We start from the raw sequence: 14,163 nt of genomic DNA, 5'->3' as shown, positions 1-14,163 counted from the left end.
ATTCAAAGGAATGGCATTGTTTGAGACCAAAGGATGAGTTTGTAATTGAAATAATAAAAACAGTGATGAACATACCCTCTCCTCTGCAAACAACAGGAATGAGCATTAGAATTAGGTCCCCCAATCGATGACATAGAACTGACTGCAGATTGAAAACACAAATTAGATCATTAAAATGTTCAAACTATTTATCTCCATTCTTTGGGAAGCAACAAACAGAAATTTAAAAATGATTACATGCATTACACAGCCATTAATCACTTCTACAGACCTGAACAATTAGTTGATAAAATCAAAATTCAAGAATAGCAAAGACATTCACAGGAATGGCATTGTTTGAGACCAAAGGATGAGTTTGTAATTGAAATAATAAAAAAAGTGATGAACATACCCTCTCCTTTGGAAACAACAGGAATGAGCATTAGAATTAGGTCCCCCAATCGATGACATAGAACTGACTGCAGATTGAAAACACAAATGAGATCATTAAAAAGTTCAAACTATTTACCTCCATTCTTTTGGAAGCAACAAACAAAAATTTAAAAATGATTACATGCATTACACAGCCATTAATCACTTCTACAGACCTGAACAATTAGTTCATAAAATCAAAATTCAAGAATAGCAAAGACATTCAAAGGAATGGTATTGTTTGAGACCAAAGGATGAGTTTGTAATTGAAATAATAAAAAAAGTGATGAACATACCCTCTCCTCTGGAAACAACAGGAATGAGCATTAGAATTAGTTCCCCCAATCGATGACATAGAACTGACTGCAGATTGAAAACACAAATTAGATCGTTAAAAAGTTCAAACTATTTACCTCCATTCTTTTGGAAGCAACAAACAAAAATTTAAAAATGATTACAAGCATTACACAGCTGTTAATCACTTCTACAGACCTGAACAATTAGTTCATAAAATCAAAATTAAAGAATAGCAAAGACATTCAAAGGAATGGCATTGTTTGAGACCAAAGGATGAGTTTGTAATTGAAATAATAAAAACAGTGATGAACATACCCTCTCCTCTGGAAACAACAGGAATGAGCATTAGAATTAGGTCCCCCAATCGATGACATAGAACTGACTGCAGATTGAAAACACAAATTAGATCATTAAAAAGTTCAAACTATTTATCTCCATTCTTTTGGAAGCAACAAACAATAATTTAAAAATGATTACATGCATTACACAGCCGTTAATCACTTCTACAGACCTGAACAATTAGTTCATAAAATCAAAATTAAAGAATAGCAAAGACATTCAAAGGAATGGCATTGTTTGAGACCAAAGGATGAGTTTGTAATTGAAATAATAAAAAAAGTGATGAACATACCCTCTCCTCTGCAAACAACAGGAATGAGCATTAGAATTAGGTCCCCCAATCGATGACATAGAACTGACTGCAGATTGAAAACACAAATTAGATCATTAAAATGTTCAAACTATTTATCTCCATTCTTTGGGAAGCAACAAACAGAAATTTAAAAATGATTACATGCATTACACAGCCATTAATCACTTCTACAGACCTGAACAATTAGTTGATAAAATCAAAATTCAAGAATAGCAAAGACATTCACACGAATGGCATTGTTTGAGACCAAAGGATGAGTTTGTAATTGAAATAATAAAAAAAGTGATGAACATACCCTCTCCTTTGGAAACAACAGGAATGAGCATTAGAATTAGTTCCCCCAATCGATGACATAGAACCGACTGCAGATTGAAAACACAAATTAGATCATTAAAAAGTTCAAACTATTTACCTCCATTCTTTTGGAAGCAACAAACAAAAATTTAAAAATGATTACATGCATTACACAGCCGTTAATGACTTCTACAGACCTGAACCATTAGTTCATAAAATCAAAATTAAAGAATAGCAAAGACATTCAAAGGAATGGCATTGTTTGAGACCAAAGGATGAGTTTGTAATTGAAATAATAAAAAAAGTGATGAACATACCCTCTCCTCTGGAAACAACAGGAATGAGCATTAGAATTAGTTCCCCCAATCGATGACATAGAACTGACTGCAGATTGAAAACACAAATTAGATCGTTAAAAAGTTCAAATTATTTACCTCCATTCTTTTGGAAGCAACAAACAAAAATTTAAAAATGATTACAAGCATTACACAGCTGTTAATCACTTCTACAGACCTGAACAATTAGTTCATAAAATCAAAATTAAAGAATAGCAAAGACATTCAAAGGAATGGCATTGTTTGAGACCAAAGGATGAGTTTGTAATTGAAATAATAAAAACAGTGATGAACATACCCTCTCCTCTGCAAACAACAGGAATGAGCATTAGAATTAGGTCCCCCAATCGATGACATAGAACTGACTGCAGATTGAAAACACAAATTAGATCATTAAAATGTTCAAACTATTTATCTCCATTCTTTGGGAAGCAACAAACAGAAATTTAAAAATGATTACATGCATTACACAGCCATTAATCACTTCTACAGACCTGAACAATTAGTTGATAAAATCAAAATTCAAGAATAGCAAAGACATTCACAGGAATGGCATTGTTTGAGACCAAAGGATGAGTTTGTAATTGAAATAATAAAAAAAGTGATGAACATACCCTCTCCTTTGGAAACAACAGGAATGAGCATTAGAATTAGTTCCCCCAATCGATGACATAGAACCGACTGCAGATTGAAAACACAAATTAGATCATTAAAAAGTTCAAACTATTTACCTCCATTCTTTTGGAAGCAACAAACAAAAATTTAAAAATGATTACATGCATTACACAGCCGTTAATCACTTCTACAGACCTGAACCATTAGTTCATAAAATCAAAATTAAAGAATAGCAAAGACATTCAAAGGAATGGCATTGTTTGAGACCAAAGGATGAGTTTGTAATTGAAATAATAAAAACAGTGATGAACATACCCTCTCCTCTGGAAACAACAGGAATGAGCATTAGAATTAGGTCCCCCAATCGATGACATAGAACTGACTGCAGATTGAAAACACAAATTAGATCATTAAAAAGTTCAAACTATTTATCTCCATTCTTTTGGAAGCAACAAACAATAATTTAAAAATGATTACATGCATTGCACAGCCGTTAATCACTTCTACAGACCTGAACCATTAGTTCATAAAATCAAAATTAAAGAATAGCAAAGACATTCAAAGGAATGGCATTGTTTGAGACCAAAGGATGAGTTTGTAATTGAAATAATAAAAAAAGTGATGAACATACCCTCTCCTCTGGAAACAACAGGAATGAGCATTAGAATTAGGTCCCCCAATGGATGACATAGAACTGACTGCAGATTGAAAACACAAATGAGATCATTAAAAAGTTCAAACTATTTACCTCCATTCTTTTGGAAGCAACAAACAAAAATTTAAAAATGATTACATGCATTACACAGCCATTAATCACTTCTACAGACCTGAACAATTAGTTCATAAAATCAAAATTCAAGAATAGCAAAGACATTCAAAGGAATGGCATTGTTTGAGACCAAAGGATGAGTTTGTAATTGAAATAATAAAAACAGTGATGAACATACCCTCTCCTCTGGAAACAACAGGAATGAGCATTAGAATTAGGTCCCCCAATCGATGACATAGAACTGACTGCAGATTGAAAACACAAATTAGATCATTAAAAAGTTCAAACTATTTATCTCCATTCTTTTGGAAGCAACAAACAATAATTTAAAAATGATTACATGCATTACACAGCCGTTAATCACTTCTACAGACCTGAACAATTAGTTCATAAAATCAAAATTCAAGAATAGCAAAGACATTCAAAGGAATGGCATTGTTTGAGACCAAAAGAAGAGTTTGTATCATGGTTTGCAAAACCAACCAGCAACTTTAATAGTAAATTCAATCATACACATACCTACATACACTTCAATCAATTTAATAATCACAATAAATGAATCGTAAGTTTCAGAGACAAGATGATGTAGTCAATCATGGACAAAATTAACTTGATATTTTAAAAATAAAAGACTTAGCAATCGCTTCAAACGTATCAATAATGCAATAAGTGAGCAGTCTCTTTCATTTTAAGACCACTCGTACGGATTGATTGATTGTGTAGTTGAAGATATTCGTCAAAAAGATAGTACAAATACAGAAAAATTAATAATATTGCAAACTAGAGATCACGTTAAAGCTGAGTTTTTGGAATGAAATTTCTTGCAATTTCTCTAAAGTTAGCTTCAGCTATTTTAACAGCATCGGGGGGGGGGGGGCTGTGGTCCTTTGTCATACTGATTTTTCTCTGAGGGGTCCTCTCTACCAGCTAAAAATTCCTGCCTACCAATTTGCATACTAACTCTCGCAAATTGTTAACAGATCTACTTATCATGAGGTCCTCGGGTTGTGTCCGGGTGAGACCCACGCATTAATAAAAGAAATCATTATCATTGCCAACCAATTACAAAAATGACAAATTTAAGAGAGTAAGCCAAGTTCTACAGAATAAGGACATGAATTTAAAAATGCTCAAATCTTTGAGTCATTAGCGGATCGACTGCATAGTTTCAGAGGTTTTATGTTCTAGTTAATTATTATTACCCATGCGAGACAGTTCGGTGCCTCTATAGCGTATAAGTCCCACCAGTAAAATAACCCCGAAAACTCGCTGCTGTGTTCCCAGACAGCTGAAATGAGCAAAATTTTGTCGCCTGGCAGTCTAGTGGTTAGGTAGGTTATCCTCTGATTGTGCAAGTCTGGGTTCAAATCCCAAGTTCTTTGATGTCTACTAAAACAAATTTCCTGGACAGATCTAACGGATGTCTTTGGAGTGCGTGCGGATCACGTTTTTAAAAAAATTATGAGTTTCTCTGCGAATCATTCAGTCCAGTATGCTCGTAGTTTTAAATTTTGCATAAAAACATTAAAAAAAAATTTTTTTTTTTTTCGTTTCCGCATAGGCTACTGAGCCTAGAACCACCCTTTAGTGATTCCCTCTAGAACTTCTAAATATAGGTATGAAGACCCTTTAGTTCGATTAACCATAGAAATAAAAGGAATACTAACAGATTACAACTCAAAATTGCATCTGTAAGAACAGGTAAACAACGATTATGGTTCACCAAAAATAACCAAAAATAACGTAATATCAGCTGTTAGAGGTCCTTTCAATAAAAAGGAGATTCTCAATAAGGAAAGTATTAAATCTAAACATTTAACTGATGTTTAATTTATCTATGTAAGGAGGATGATTCTACATGACCCTCCTCCTCTACAACAAGCACACATATCTATAAACAGACAGAGTAAAAGGAGAAAAAAAGAGGGGAACTAAAACTAAATAGTGTGGGTGACCTCTTCCTGGAATGTTGTTGGGGAGAGAGGCCCCTTCTGGGTGGTTTACCCTTCATCCTCCCTGGTGTTTTGCAGCGAAGTCTTCAAAACAGCTTGGACCTAGTTCAAGACCAATCTTTCAGGAACTTTGAGTGCCCGACCCTACCTGGTGTTGTCCATGGGAAGATCAAGATCTGAAAAAGATTTGTCACTACAAGAGAACAAATTAGAAGGTGCATTATCATGCATTTCCACTGGACAAATTCTTTGTGTTGGACGCACAAATGTTCCAGATTGAGACTTCACTATGGCAGTTCTTATTTTTCTATCTCTCTGGGATCCCCAACTTTCAACTAGGTTGATGAAAGTTTCTTCTTTCTTTGAATTGGTAGACCCAAATATTCTTTAGGAAACCACTGTCCTAAATCATTTGACACTTTCTGTCGGTATCGGACTCTCACATAAGTAAGGGGTCTTGAATTGATGACTGACTCACAGTCACACACTGTTGACAGCTCTTCTAGAAAAAGAACAGTTCTTCCCAAAGTTCGCCTGAGCAATTCTTTGAGTGTGCGTGCCTTTCCCACCGGCCACCCCACCATGCTTCGGTGGGAGGATTGAATTTCCAGCTAATACGTTGTGTGGAAGAGTATTTAGCTATTTTCTCCTGGTCTATAGCACTGAAACTATTGTCAGCAGCCCTGAAGTTAGTACCATTATAGGAATATATTACCGGCGGTCTTCCCCTTCTTGCTATGAATCGTCGCAGACACAGAAGGGAAGCATCGGTGGATAGAGCAGAAACTAACTCCAGATGTACAGCTCTATATATTGCGCATGTAAACAAAACTATCCAGGCCTTTTTCCCCTTCTTAACATACAAGGGTCCTGCCAAATCTACACCCACAACTTCGAATACGGAAGCATCCTGTACCCTATCCAATCGAAGTGATACGGGATCACTGTTAAGTGATTTCAACTGAAATCGTTTACATCTAACGCAATCTTTCAAGACACTTCTTATGAACCTACGACCTCTGAATATCCAGAATTTTTCTCTTAAGAATTTGGGTCCCTGCATGACAGTTTTCTCTATAGTAATATTCAATTAGTCGACGAGTAAATGGACATTTATCAGGTAAAAAGACAGGCGATATGAATGAGGGTATATCTATGCATTCAGTTATTCGAGTTCTAACTCGTATGATACCTTCCTCATCTGTGAATTTATTAAGAACAGGAATATCCTGAGGAACAGGAAAGTATATTGTGTCTGTACAATTCTTATCAGTCTTTTTTCTGCCGTTTCAATTTCCTCAACAGAGAGTTCTCCTCTCAACTTGGATGAGCTTTCCTTCCTGACATTGAAAATGAAACGCAGAATCCAAGCTATCAAACGGATAATCGATTGATAATTTGAAAATCTCACAGAAAATACCATGGAACTTCCTTCCTTCTCTTTGAGTCTACTTGTGCCATTTGACAAGCTATTTCATTTGCTGGCCAGATCTCGGGAGACTCCAGCAGCCAAGAGAGCCACCATAGTGCAGCCACCATAATGATCTTTTCAATTGAGCAGGGGAACAACCTCGTGACAACAGATCACTAGGATTTAACTCTCCTGGAATATGTCTCCAACACCATCTGTGCGTTCATGAATTTCCTTAACTCTATTGGCCACAAAAATCGACCAATTTCCAAGTTCTTTAATCCACCATAGTGCTACCATCGAATCACACCACAAAGTAATTCGAAGATCAGGCATGTCTAAAGCTTCTCTAATGGAACTTGCTAAACGAGCACCAATACAACATGCCATCAATTCTAGACGGGGAATGGTTAATTGCTTCACAAGGGGAATACCCTCGATTTTTTTCGTAGCAGCGTAACTTTAATGCCCATTGTTGTTTCCGATCTTACGTCCGTTCGACCACTCTGAAAATGTTTTCTCGATTGACATTGAAGTGACTTGTGAGTCGGGGGTCCCAGAATCCACTGCAGTAGTGGCCCATACCCCTTTCATCTTTCCTCGCCACCTGCATAGTGAGTAGTGCGTATTGCCATGGCTAGAGTGCAGACGAAAGAAGTTATTTTCATCGGTACGCGAGACAGCATAGACAGTGAATCGTCGGTTTCATTTGTTTTATGACCGATATTTCTTATAATCATCGCCCTTTCCCTCTTTTTCAGCAGTGCTGGAGGGGGGGGGGGAAGAACGAGGTCGAGTCGCGAAGGAGTATTGTTTGTAAAAAGGGGTCTTCTAAGGGCCGTGGTGCAAGCACCAGTGTATCATGTCATGTTTATATTCTAATTCAATAAAAAGATTCAAAAGAAAGATTCAAAGATTATCTACAATTAATTACAGTTCGATGAATACAATTATACCCTTCACCAATATATTTACATTATTTACATTTAAAAATTACATTCCCTGTTTCCCTTGGCATGGGGAGGGGGATAGTTTCGTTGAAGGATTACCTCCCTTATCAGCATCACTTTCCTCTTCTCCCTCGTGTTGAGGAGAAGATTAAGTCTGGGGGGGGGGGCAAGGGATGCTTCCACTCTTTTCTTTCCCCTGGAGCGCTCTCCTCGCCTCTCTTTTCTCAATGTTGTCAGGCAAGGGAGCATCCCAGTTCAATGGGATCGAAAAGCCATGGTCTTGTGGGGGCCATGTCCTGAACACTTAGATACGAATTTATTGGGAACGTTGTTCTCCCAACCTCTGAAATTAAAACAGCCTCGCGACATTAATTGTGAAGCCTGTTCAATGAATTTTTCTTGCTGCTCTAGACTATTCACTCCAGTTATACAATTATTAACATAAAACGAATGTTTTAACTGTCACGCAACATCTGCAAATTTTGATTGCGTATCATTGAGGAGATGATTTATAGATAATACTGCCAAATACAACTCCACAATGTCTGTAAATTATTTCTTCATTGCTAGAAGGAAAGAAAAAACGTAAATAATCCCGGTTTCGAGGAGAAACACTCAATTGAAGGAACGCTTTCTCTATATCGGTAGACAACCCTATGGGATAAAATCTGAACCGATCCAAAATGTCTGTTATCAATTTAATCACGTTAGGGCCAGTATACAAACAATCATTTAATGATAATTGCCCTTTCTCTCTGGACGATGCATGAAACACCGGTCTAATTTTCATCGTTTCGCTATCTGCTCTCACAACAGGTCTATGAGGAAAATAATGGCAATTTTCATTCTCAATCTCTTTTACTGGAACCTTTTCTATAAATTTCATTTTTTCCCATTCTTGGAAAACGGATTGGTATTCCATTAACATATGTTTCTCGGCGAATCTACACATACTTATTATTAATCTGTTACGCGTCAAATCTTTGTTATTTGATAATTGCGGAGAATCAATTTTGAATGGCAAATCCATTTCTAATCTGCCACCATCAAGTGTTTTCAAAGTAGATTTGAAATTTTCAACAATTTTTTATTTACCTCCTCATTTTATTTTTGAAAATTTCAATAACATAATTTTATGGAATTCAGTCATCACATAGTGTGGGGACAGTAAAAGTTATTTTTCATTTGTCAATCATTGATGACAATCAATTGACTGTCAATCAATCAGGGAAAAACATTTCTCCCATGTCCAACACAGAAGATGGTAAAAATGGTGAGGGGCATGGTTAATCTCCAAAACCTAACTATAATATAATGGGAGTGACATATATAAACTTTTTTTTATTTTACCAATTTAACTCTATAAGTGGTACAGCAAAAATGAGTAAACCCCCCTTTAAAAAATACCGTACCTTTTTTTAGATGCAGTAAGCTTTCTTCCGATTTTCAGCAGGTGCAAACTAAGGGGTATAGGAAAAACTGTTCTAGTGAGAATCAATTTTACAAAATATCTCGCGTCGTAAATGCTAAAATAAGAACCTTTTAGGCAAAGCGCAAATTGAGCCGCGTGCAGCGTTCGCGACACGAGGCAGGGCAGCACTCTTGCGGCCAACGGAAATCAGAAAGACAGCGCAAATTGAGACACGAGGTGACACTACGCTAAGCGCGTGTACGCGCGCACTCGTTGGCGCTGCTGTTGTTTTTAAAAATTAAACCGTCATTTTGATAGAGTTCGTATTCTCTTATGAAAAATGTTGTTTAATATCAACGTTATTTACATGTATAAGCAATTATTTCTTTAATTAATTAATTAATTAAGAATTAATCAATTAATTAAAGAAACAATTAATTCCTGAATTATTTTCTTCCTTTTTGAGTTTTTAATAAATATTATTGTTCTTTCTAAGGTTTTGACTTTTCATTAGCTCTAAATTTTAATTCATCATGGAGTTTTTTCGGAATTCATTTTGGGATTCATTAATTTCAGAATTCATTATAGGATTCATTAATTTCAGAATTCATTATAGGATTCATTAATTTCAGAATTTATTATAGGATTCATTAATTTCGGAATTCATTATGGGATTCATTAATTTCGGGATTTTCACTAATTTTTTGATTCCAAATTTAGAAAATTGTCATTAATTCTGAATTTTTATTAATTTTTAGAGAAAAAAATCTACTCTTGTTTTTTTAATAGGCTACGAAATATTTTCCATTAAATTTGAAATTTAATTATTAATTTCACTAATTCTGGTGTTTCACTAATCTATTTTTCCATTAAATATGAATTCCCAGCAGTTTTGGAATTATTTATTAATTTTAAATTGTGATCAATCGTTTCATTTGTTTTAACTTTTCAGAAGTTCCAAATTTTCATTCTTTATGGGATTAATTTCGGAATATTCATTAATCCAATTTCTGTTAATTCTGTTAATAATCATACAATAATCTTTAAGTTTATTGTATGATTCATTCTAAATTTTGAATTTTATATATTTTCATTAATTTTCATAAACCTTTAATTTTCATTAAAATTTTTATCCCTCCTAAATTTACCTCAATTTTTATCCATTTTCAATTTCGATTAATTAATGTAAGGTTTTCATTAATTTATGTATTTTTTAAGGAAAAATTCATCAGAAACATCTGAATTTTCAATAGTTTTTTAATTATTCTCTAATTTTGAATTGTCATCAATCCTAATTTTTTATTATTTCTTTGTGTTCACGTTTTTATACACGGTATTTTAATGTATATTTTTCAGCGCATTCCCGTATTTTATTTTTAATTAATGTTGTCTTCATTAATGTCAACTTTAATTACCAATAATCCAGGCTCCGGGAGCCTCCCAAATGACAAGGTTCCAGTCCTCCGAAATTGTTTCCTTTCTAAAACGCTCGTGCACTGGGAACGCGTTCCAATATGCGCATCCCCTCGCTTAGAAGGCGTCTTACCCTCGCTAAGCGTGGGGCGTGTTGATGTCATCGCAACTCAGGTCCCGCCCACTCGCGAACGCTGCACGCGACTCAATTTGCGCTTAGCCTTAAGGTAGGCTAGATATTTCATCAATGCCGCTGAACGGGTTAGCATAATACTGTAACGAGGAAAACGATATATCTCATTCTGAAACATCAACGTTCATATCAAAAACATGCAGCAACTGAGGATTGATTGATATTTTGCATAACATCACACAGTGAGTTAGCAGACACAGAAAAATGTCCACGATTTAACTTTGACTAAATATGTGTTCTTAGTATGTGAAAAAAAATGTTTTTTTCCAAAAAATGATGGAAATACAGCAAAAATCTCATGTTATGACGACGCTTAAGGGACAGCAGAGAAATATCATTATACAAGATTTAACGTTATACAGTAAAACCTCCTCTTTTGCTGACACCGGCGGGACAAAAAGATTCGTTGGTAAAAGATGGGTGACCTTTAATGAGGGGTTTGAAATGCATACTTTTATTATACGAGGGGAAATTGTTATTTGGCCGTAAAAAGGGGTGACCGCATCAGAGGGATGTCTGTTAAGAGGGATTTTATTTAGGAATGGGGCGGATAGCAGGGTTGGTAAAAAACCCGGTTTTTTTGAAAAAAACCAAAAAACCGGGTTTTTTTGTTTTAAATGGTATTAACATTAAAAACAATGAAATTTCTGAAAAATCATTCAAACTTCCAATAATTAACTAAAATAAAATGTTTATTAATGTAATTAATACTATTCCCATGCTAATTAATCAATAAATATTTATTACATTTTAACAAAAACCACCTTTTCAAATTTAATTATTTTTTGCTTAACTCAATGGATTATTGTGTGTTTGAAAATTCTTTTAATGTTATTATTAATCATATAATATATATAAAGGTTTTTCTCCAGTTACTTTCAGTATGCCTAATTAGGAAGCTATTTTGCAAAAAGTAATAAAAATTAGGTGAATATAATGTATTTAATGAAGCATAAATAATGCAGATTAATTAGCAATGAGTTACTATATACAGGGTGATTATAACTAAGGTTCTGATTTCAAAACACTGTAAAAAAAGAACAATTGTCAGAATGACTTGAAAATTGACATGAATATTCCTGAAAAAATTCAATTTTATTTGATAAAGGGGAAAAAATACTTAAAAATGTAAAATTAATGACACATCATCCAACATGTGGGATATTTGCTCGCAGAATGGAAACGATAGCTAGTCATGGCAGAATGATACCTTAATAATAGCATTTCACGATTTCATAATTCATGGAAACATCACAAAAAACGAAGTGATTGAACAAATAACAACTTACTTAAGAAATGTTAAATATGTTGTCCACCACGTGTTCTGGCTATGAGGTTGAAAGCACAAAAATTCTTGTTCGACAACAGAATCAGAGTATGCCATGGTCATATTGTGGATGTGCTTGCAATTCAGCTTTATTAAACCAAACACGCCCCCCCCCCCCCCGTTAATATTCCTAAGGAACTTCTATATAGGGGATGTGCTGGAGATTGCAATTCACCAAAAGTTTGCAATCTGACCACTGTTTATAACATTTTGAGGTACCCCCACAGCCAGAAGTTGCAAGGGTTAAGGTGCATCCTGTCAAAATGGGTCTTCAGCAGCTGCTTTGCTGGTATTGCAATGTGCATCTTGATAGAAGTTCTATCCACACACTGATGCTGTGGAAGTGCCGAAATGATGTGGTTGCACAAAATAGATTTATACTGCTGGCCAAGTACAGCATCATCTACTTGCACATTTTGCACTTTTTTCTTTTGCGAAAGAAACTTCCATTGCTTCGGGAGTATCCATGGAAATTTTCAAGTCATTCTGATCAGTACTTATTGTATAGTTTTGGAATCAAATCTTAAATTATAATCACCCCGTATATACATATAGCTGATTATTTTTCATAAATCTGTTACTACTATACAGTAGAACCTTGATTAACTGGGCTTAACAGTGTGTGTGAAAGTATAAAAAAACAACTATCGAATATTAAGACTGGGAGATATACAGTAGGAGATGTGCTACTCCTTACGGGAAAGAAAATGAAAATGTATGAGAGGTAATGTAACCACTAGTACACTAGTCTTTGTCCTTTAAGGATCTTTATTGGATTATAGGACCACCTGCCCCTAGCATGGACTTTGTGAAGGGAAAAAGAAACCATGTGAGATAATACACCACTACATTTAGATGTGTGATGCAATCCTTATTCATGAATTTGCTTAAGATAGAGAGAGCATCAGAATGTAGTCAAAGGTTAGAAAATGTTGTAGGAATGAGAAATTTTGGCTTTTATATATAACTTTAAATGACTAAGATACTTCATATGAAAAAATATATATATATTCTGGCCACTTTTATGAGACTTTTTGAAAAAAACCACTTATAAAATCTTATGTCATTTAAAGATATACCATCAGAATGTACCCCAAGGATATAAAATGTGGTAAAAATGAAACATTTTGGCTAATAATGAACCAATATGATATTTTTCAAGGAAAAAAAATGATATTTAGGCAACTTTTATTTGATCTTTTGAAAAAAACCTAAAAAAACCACTTGGTTAAAACCAAGGTTTAAACCAAACAACCCTGGCGGATAGTGATTTAGCTGATTTATTCGGCGGCCGAATATCAATTTCCTAAAATTCAAAATATAGTTGGTGTTCTTAATTGAAAATAAAATTATTGGTAATTTCAAATGATTTATATTGAACTTTAAATATGCAATTTATTATTTAATTTAAAAAAAACTGGTAATTGGAAGATTATTTATTTGCCATGATACTGACAATAAAATTTAATGATACATTGCATTTTAATATTTACAGCACTTAATGCAATTTTACATCTAATTAAAAAAATATCAACCATAATTTCTCGTCTATTTCCAATTCGTCCCATTTTTCTCAACTAGTGATGCTTATTTTTCTCTCATTTTATTTCAAAGATGTTCTTTGCCCCTTTTAGTAGCTCAATACGTATCTTGTCTAGGTACATCCTTCAGTTAGTGTACTTGGGTACACTATAATTCATGCTCACTCTTCCACCTTATTGCAGTAGGATTTTATTTTCAGTTTAATGTTCTCTTATCGTAGAAATTCACCCTCACATAACCTCTTTTATAGAAAAGGATACATACCACAAAATAAAATATAATCAGTAAATTTTTATTTATGGGAAAAATTCCAATTAATTAATTTTTTAAAATTAGTTTGAAGCGATTAGATATACACAGAAATTTGTCTGAATACCTAAGCAATATTCCGCCCATCTCTAGTTTTATTGTAGATAGAATACTTCAACACTAGAGGAAATGTACCGGGACCAAAGAATTAATATTGTTATAAGGGCAATCATCCATCTTACACAGGATTTTCACTGTATTTACAAATGATGTACATAAAATATAGCAAGAATAATAAGTAGACCACGAGAAACCGTTTTTATCAATAGTACTTACTTGTTT

The 14,163-nt window shown here is 34.3% G+C and overlaps 1 long non-coding RNA gene across 4 annotated transcripts; it reads right to left on the bottom strand.

Moving 5' to 3' along the window:
• Positions 1–278: 278 nt before the first annotated feature.
• Positions 279–3,650, bottom strand: LOC149084766 (uncharacterized). Of its 4 annotated transcripts, XR_016193044.1 has the most exons (7): positions 3,552–3,650; positions 3,236–3,302; positions 2,920–2,986; positions 1,972–2,038; positions 1,024–1,090; positions 708–774; positions 279–458 (listed from the first exon to the last, which is right to left on the bottom strand). It is a non-coding gene; the product is annotated as an uncharacterized LOC149084766 (long non-coding RNA). The 4 variants fall into 4 exon arrangements; XR_016193045.1 differs by lacking the exon at positions 708–774; XR_016193046.1 differs by lacking the exons at positions 279–458; positions 708–774; positions 1,024–1,090; positions 1,972–2,038 and adding an exon at positions 2,312–2,354 and having other exon boundaries at positions 3,552–3,648.
• Between the last annotated feature and the right edge of the window lie 10,513 nt (positions 3,651–14,163).

The sequence above is a fragment of the Pholcus phalangioides genome, unplaced genomic scaffold, assembly GCF_987345545.1.
Source record: "Pholcus phalangioides strain wild (caught in Gottingen) unplaced genomic scaffold, Ppha-v1.0 ptg000008l_1, whole genome shotgun sequence".
NCBI classification, from domain to species: domain Eukaryota; kingdom Metazoa; phylum Arthropoda; class Arachnida; order Araneae; family Pholcidae; genus Pholcus; species Pholcus phalangioides.
Note: the sequence above shows the minus strand (reverse complement) of the source record. Positions and strands in the feature narration are given on the sequence as shown.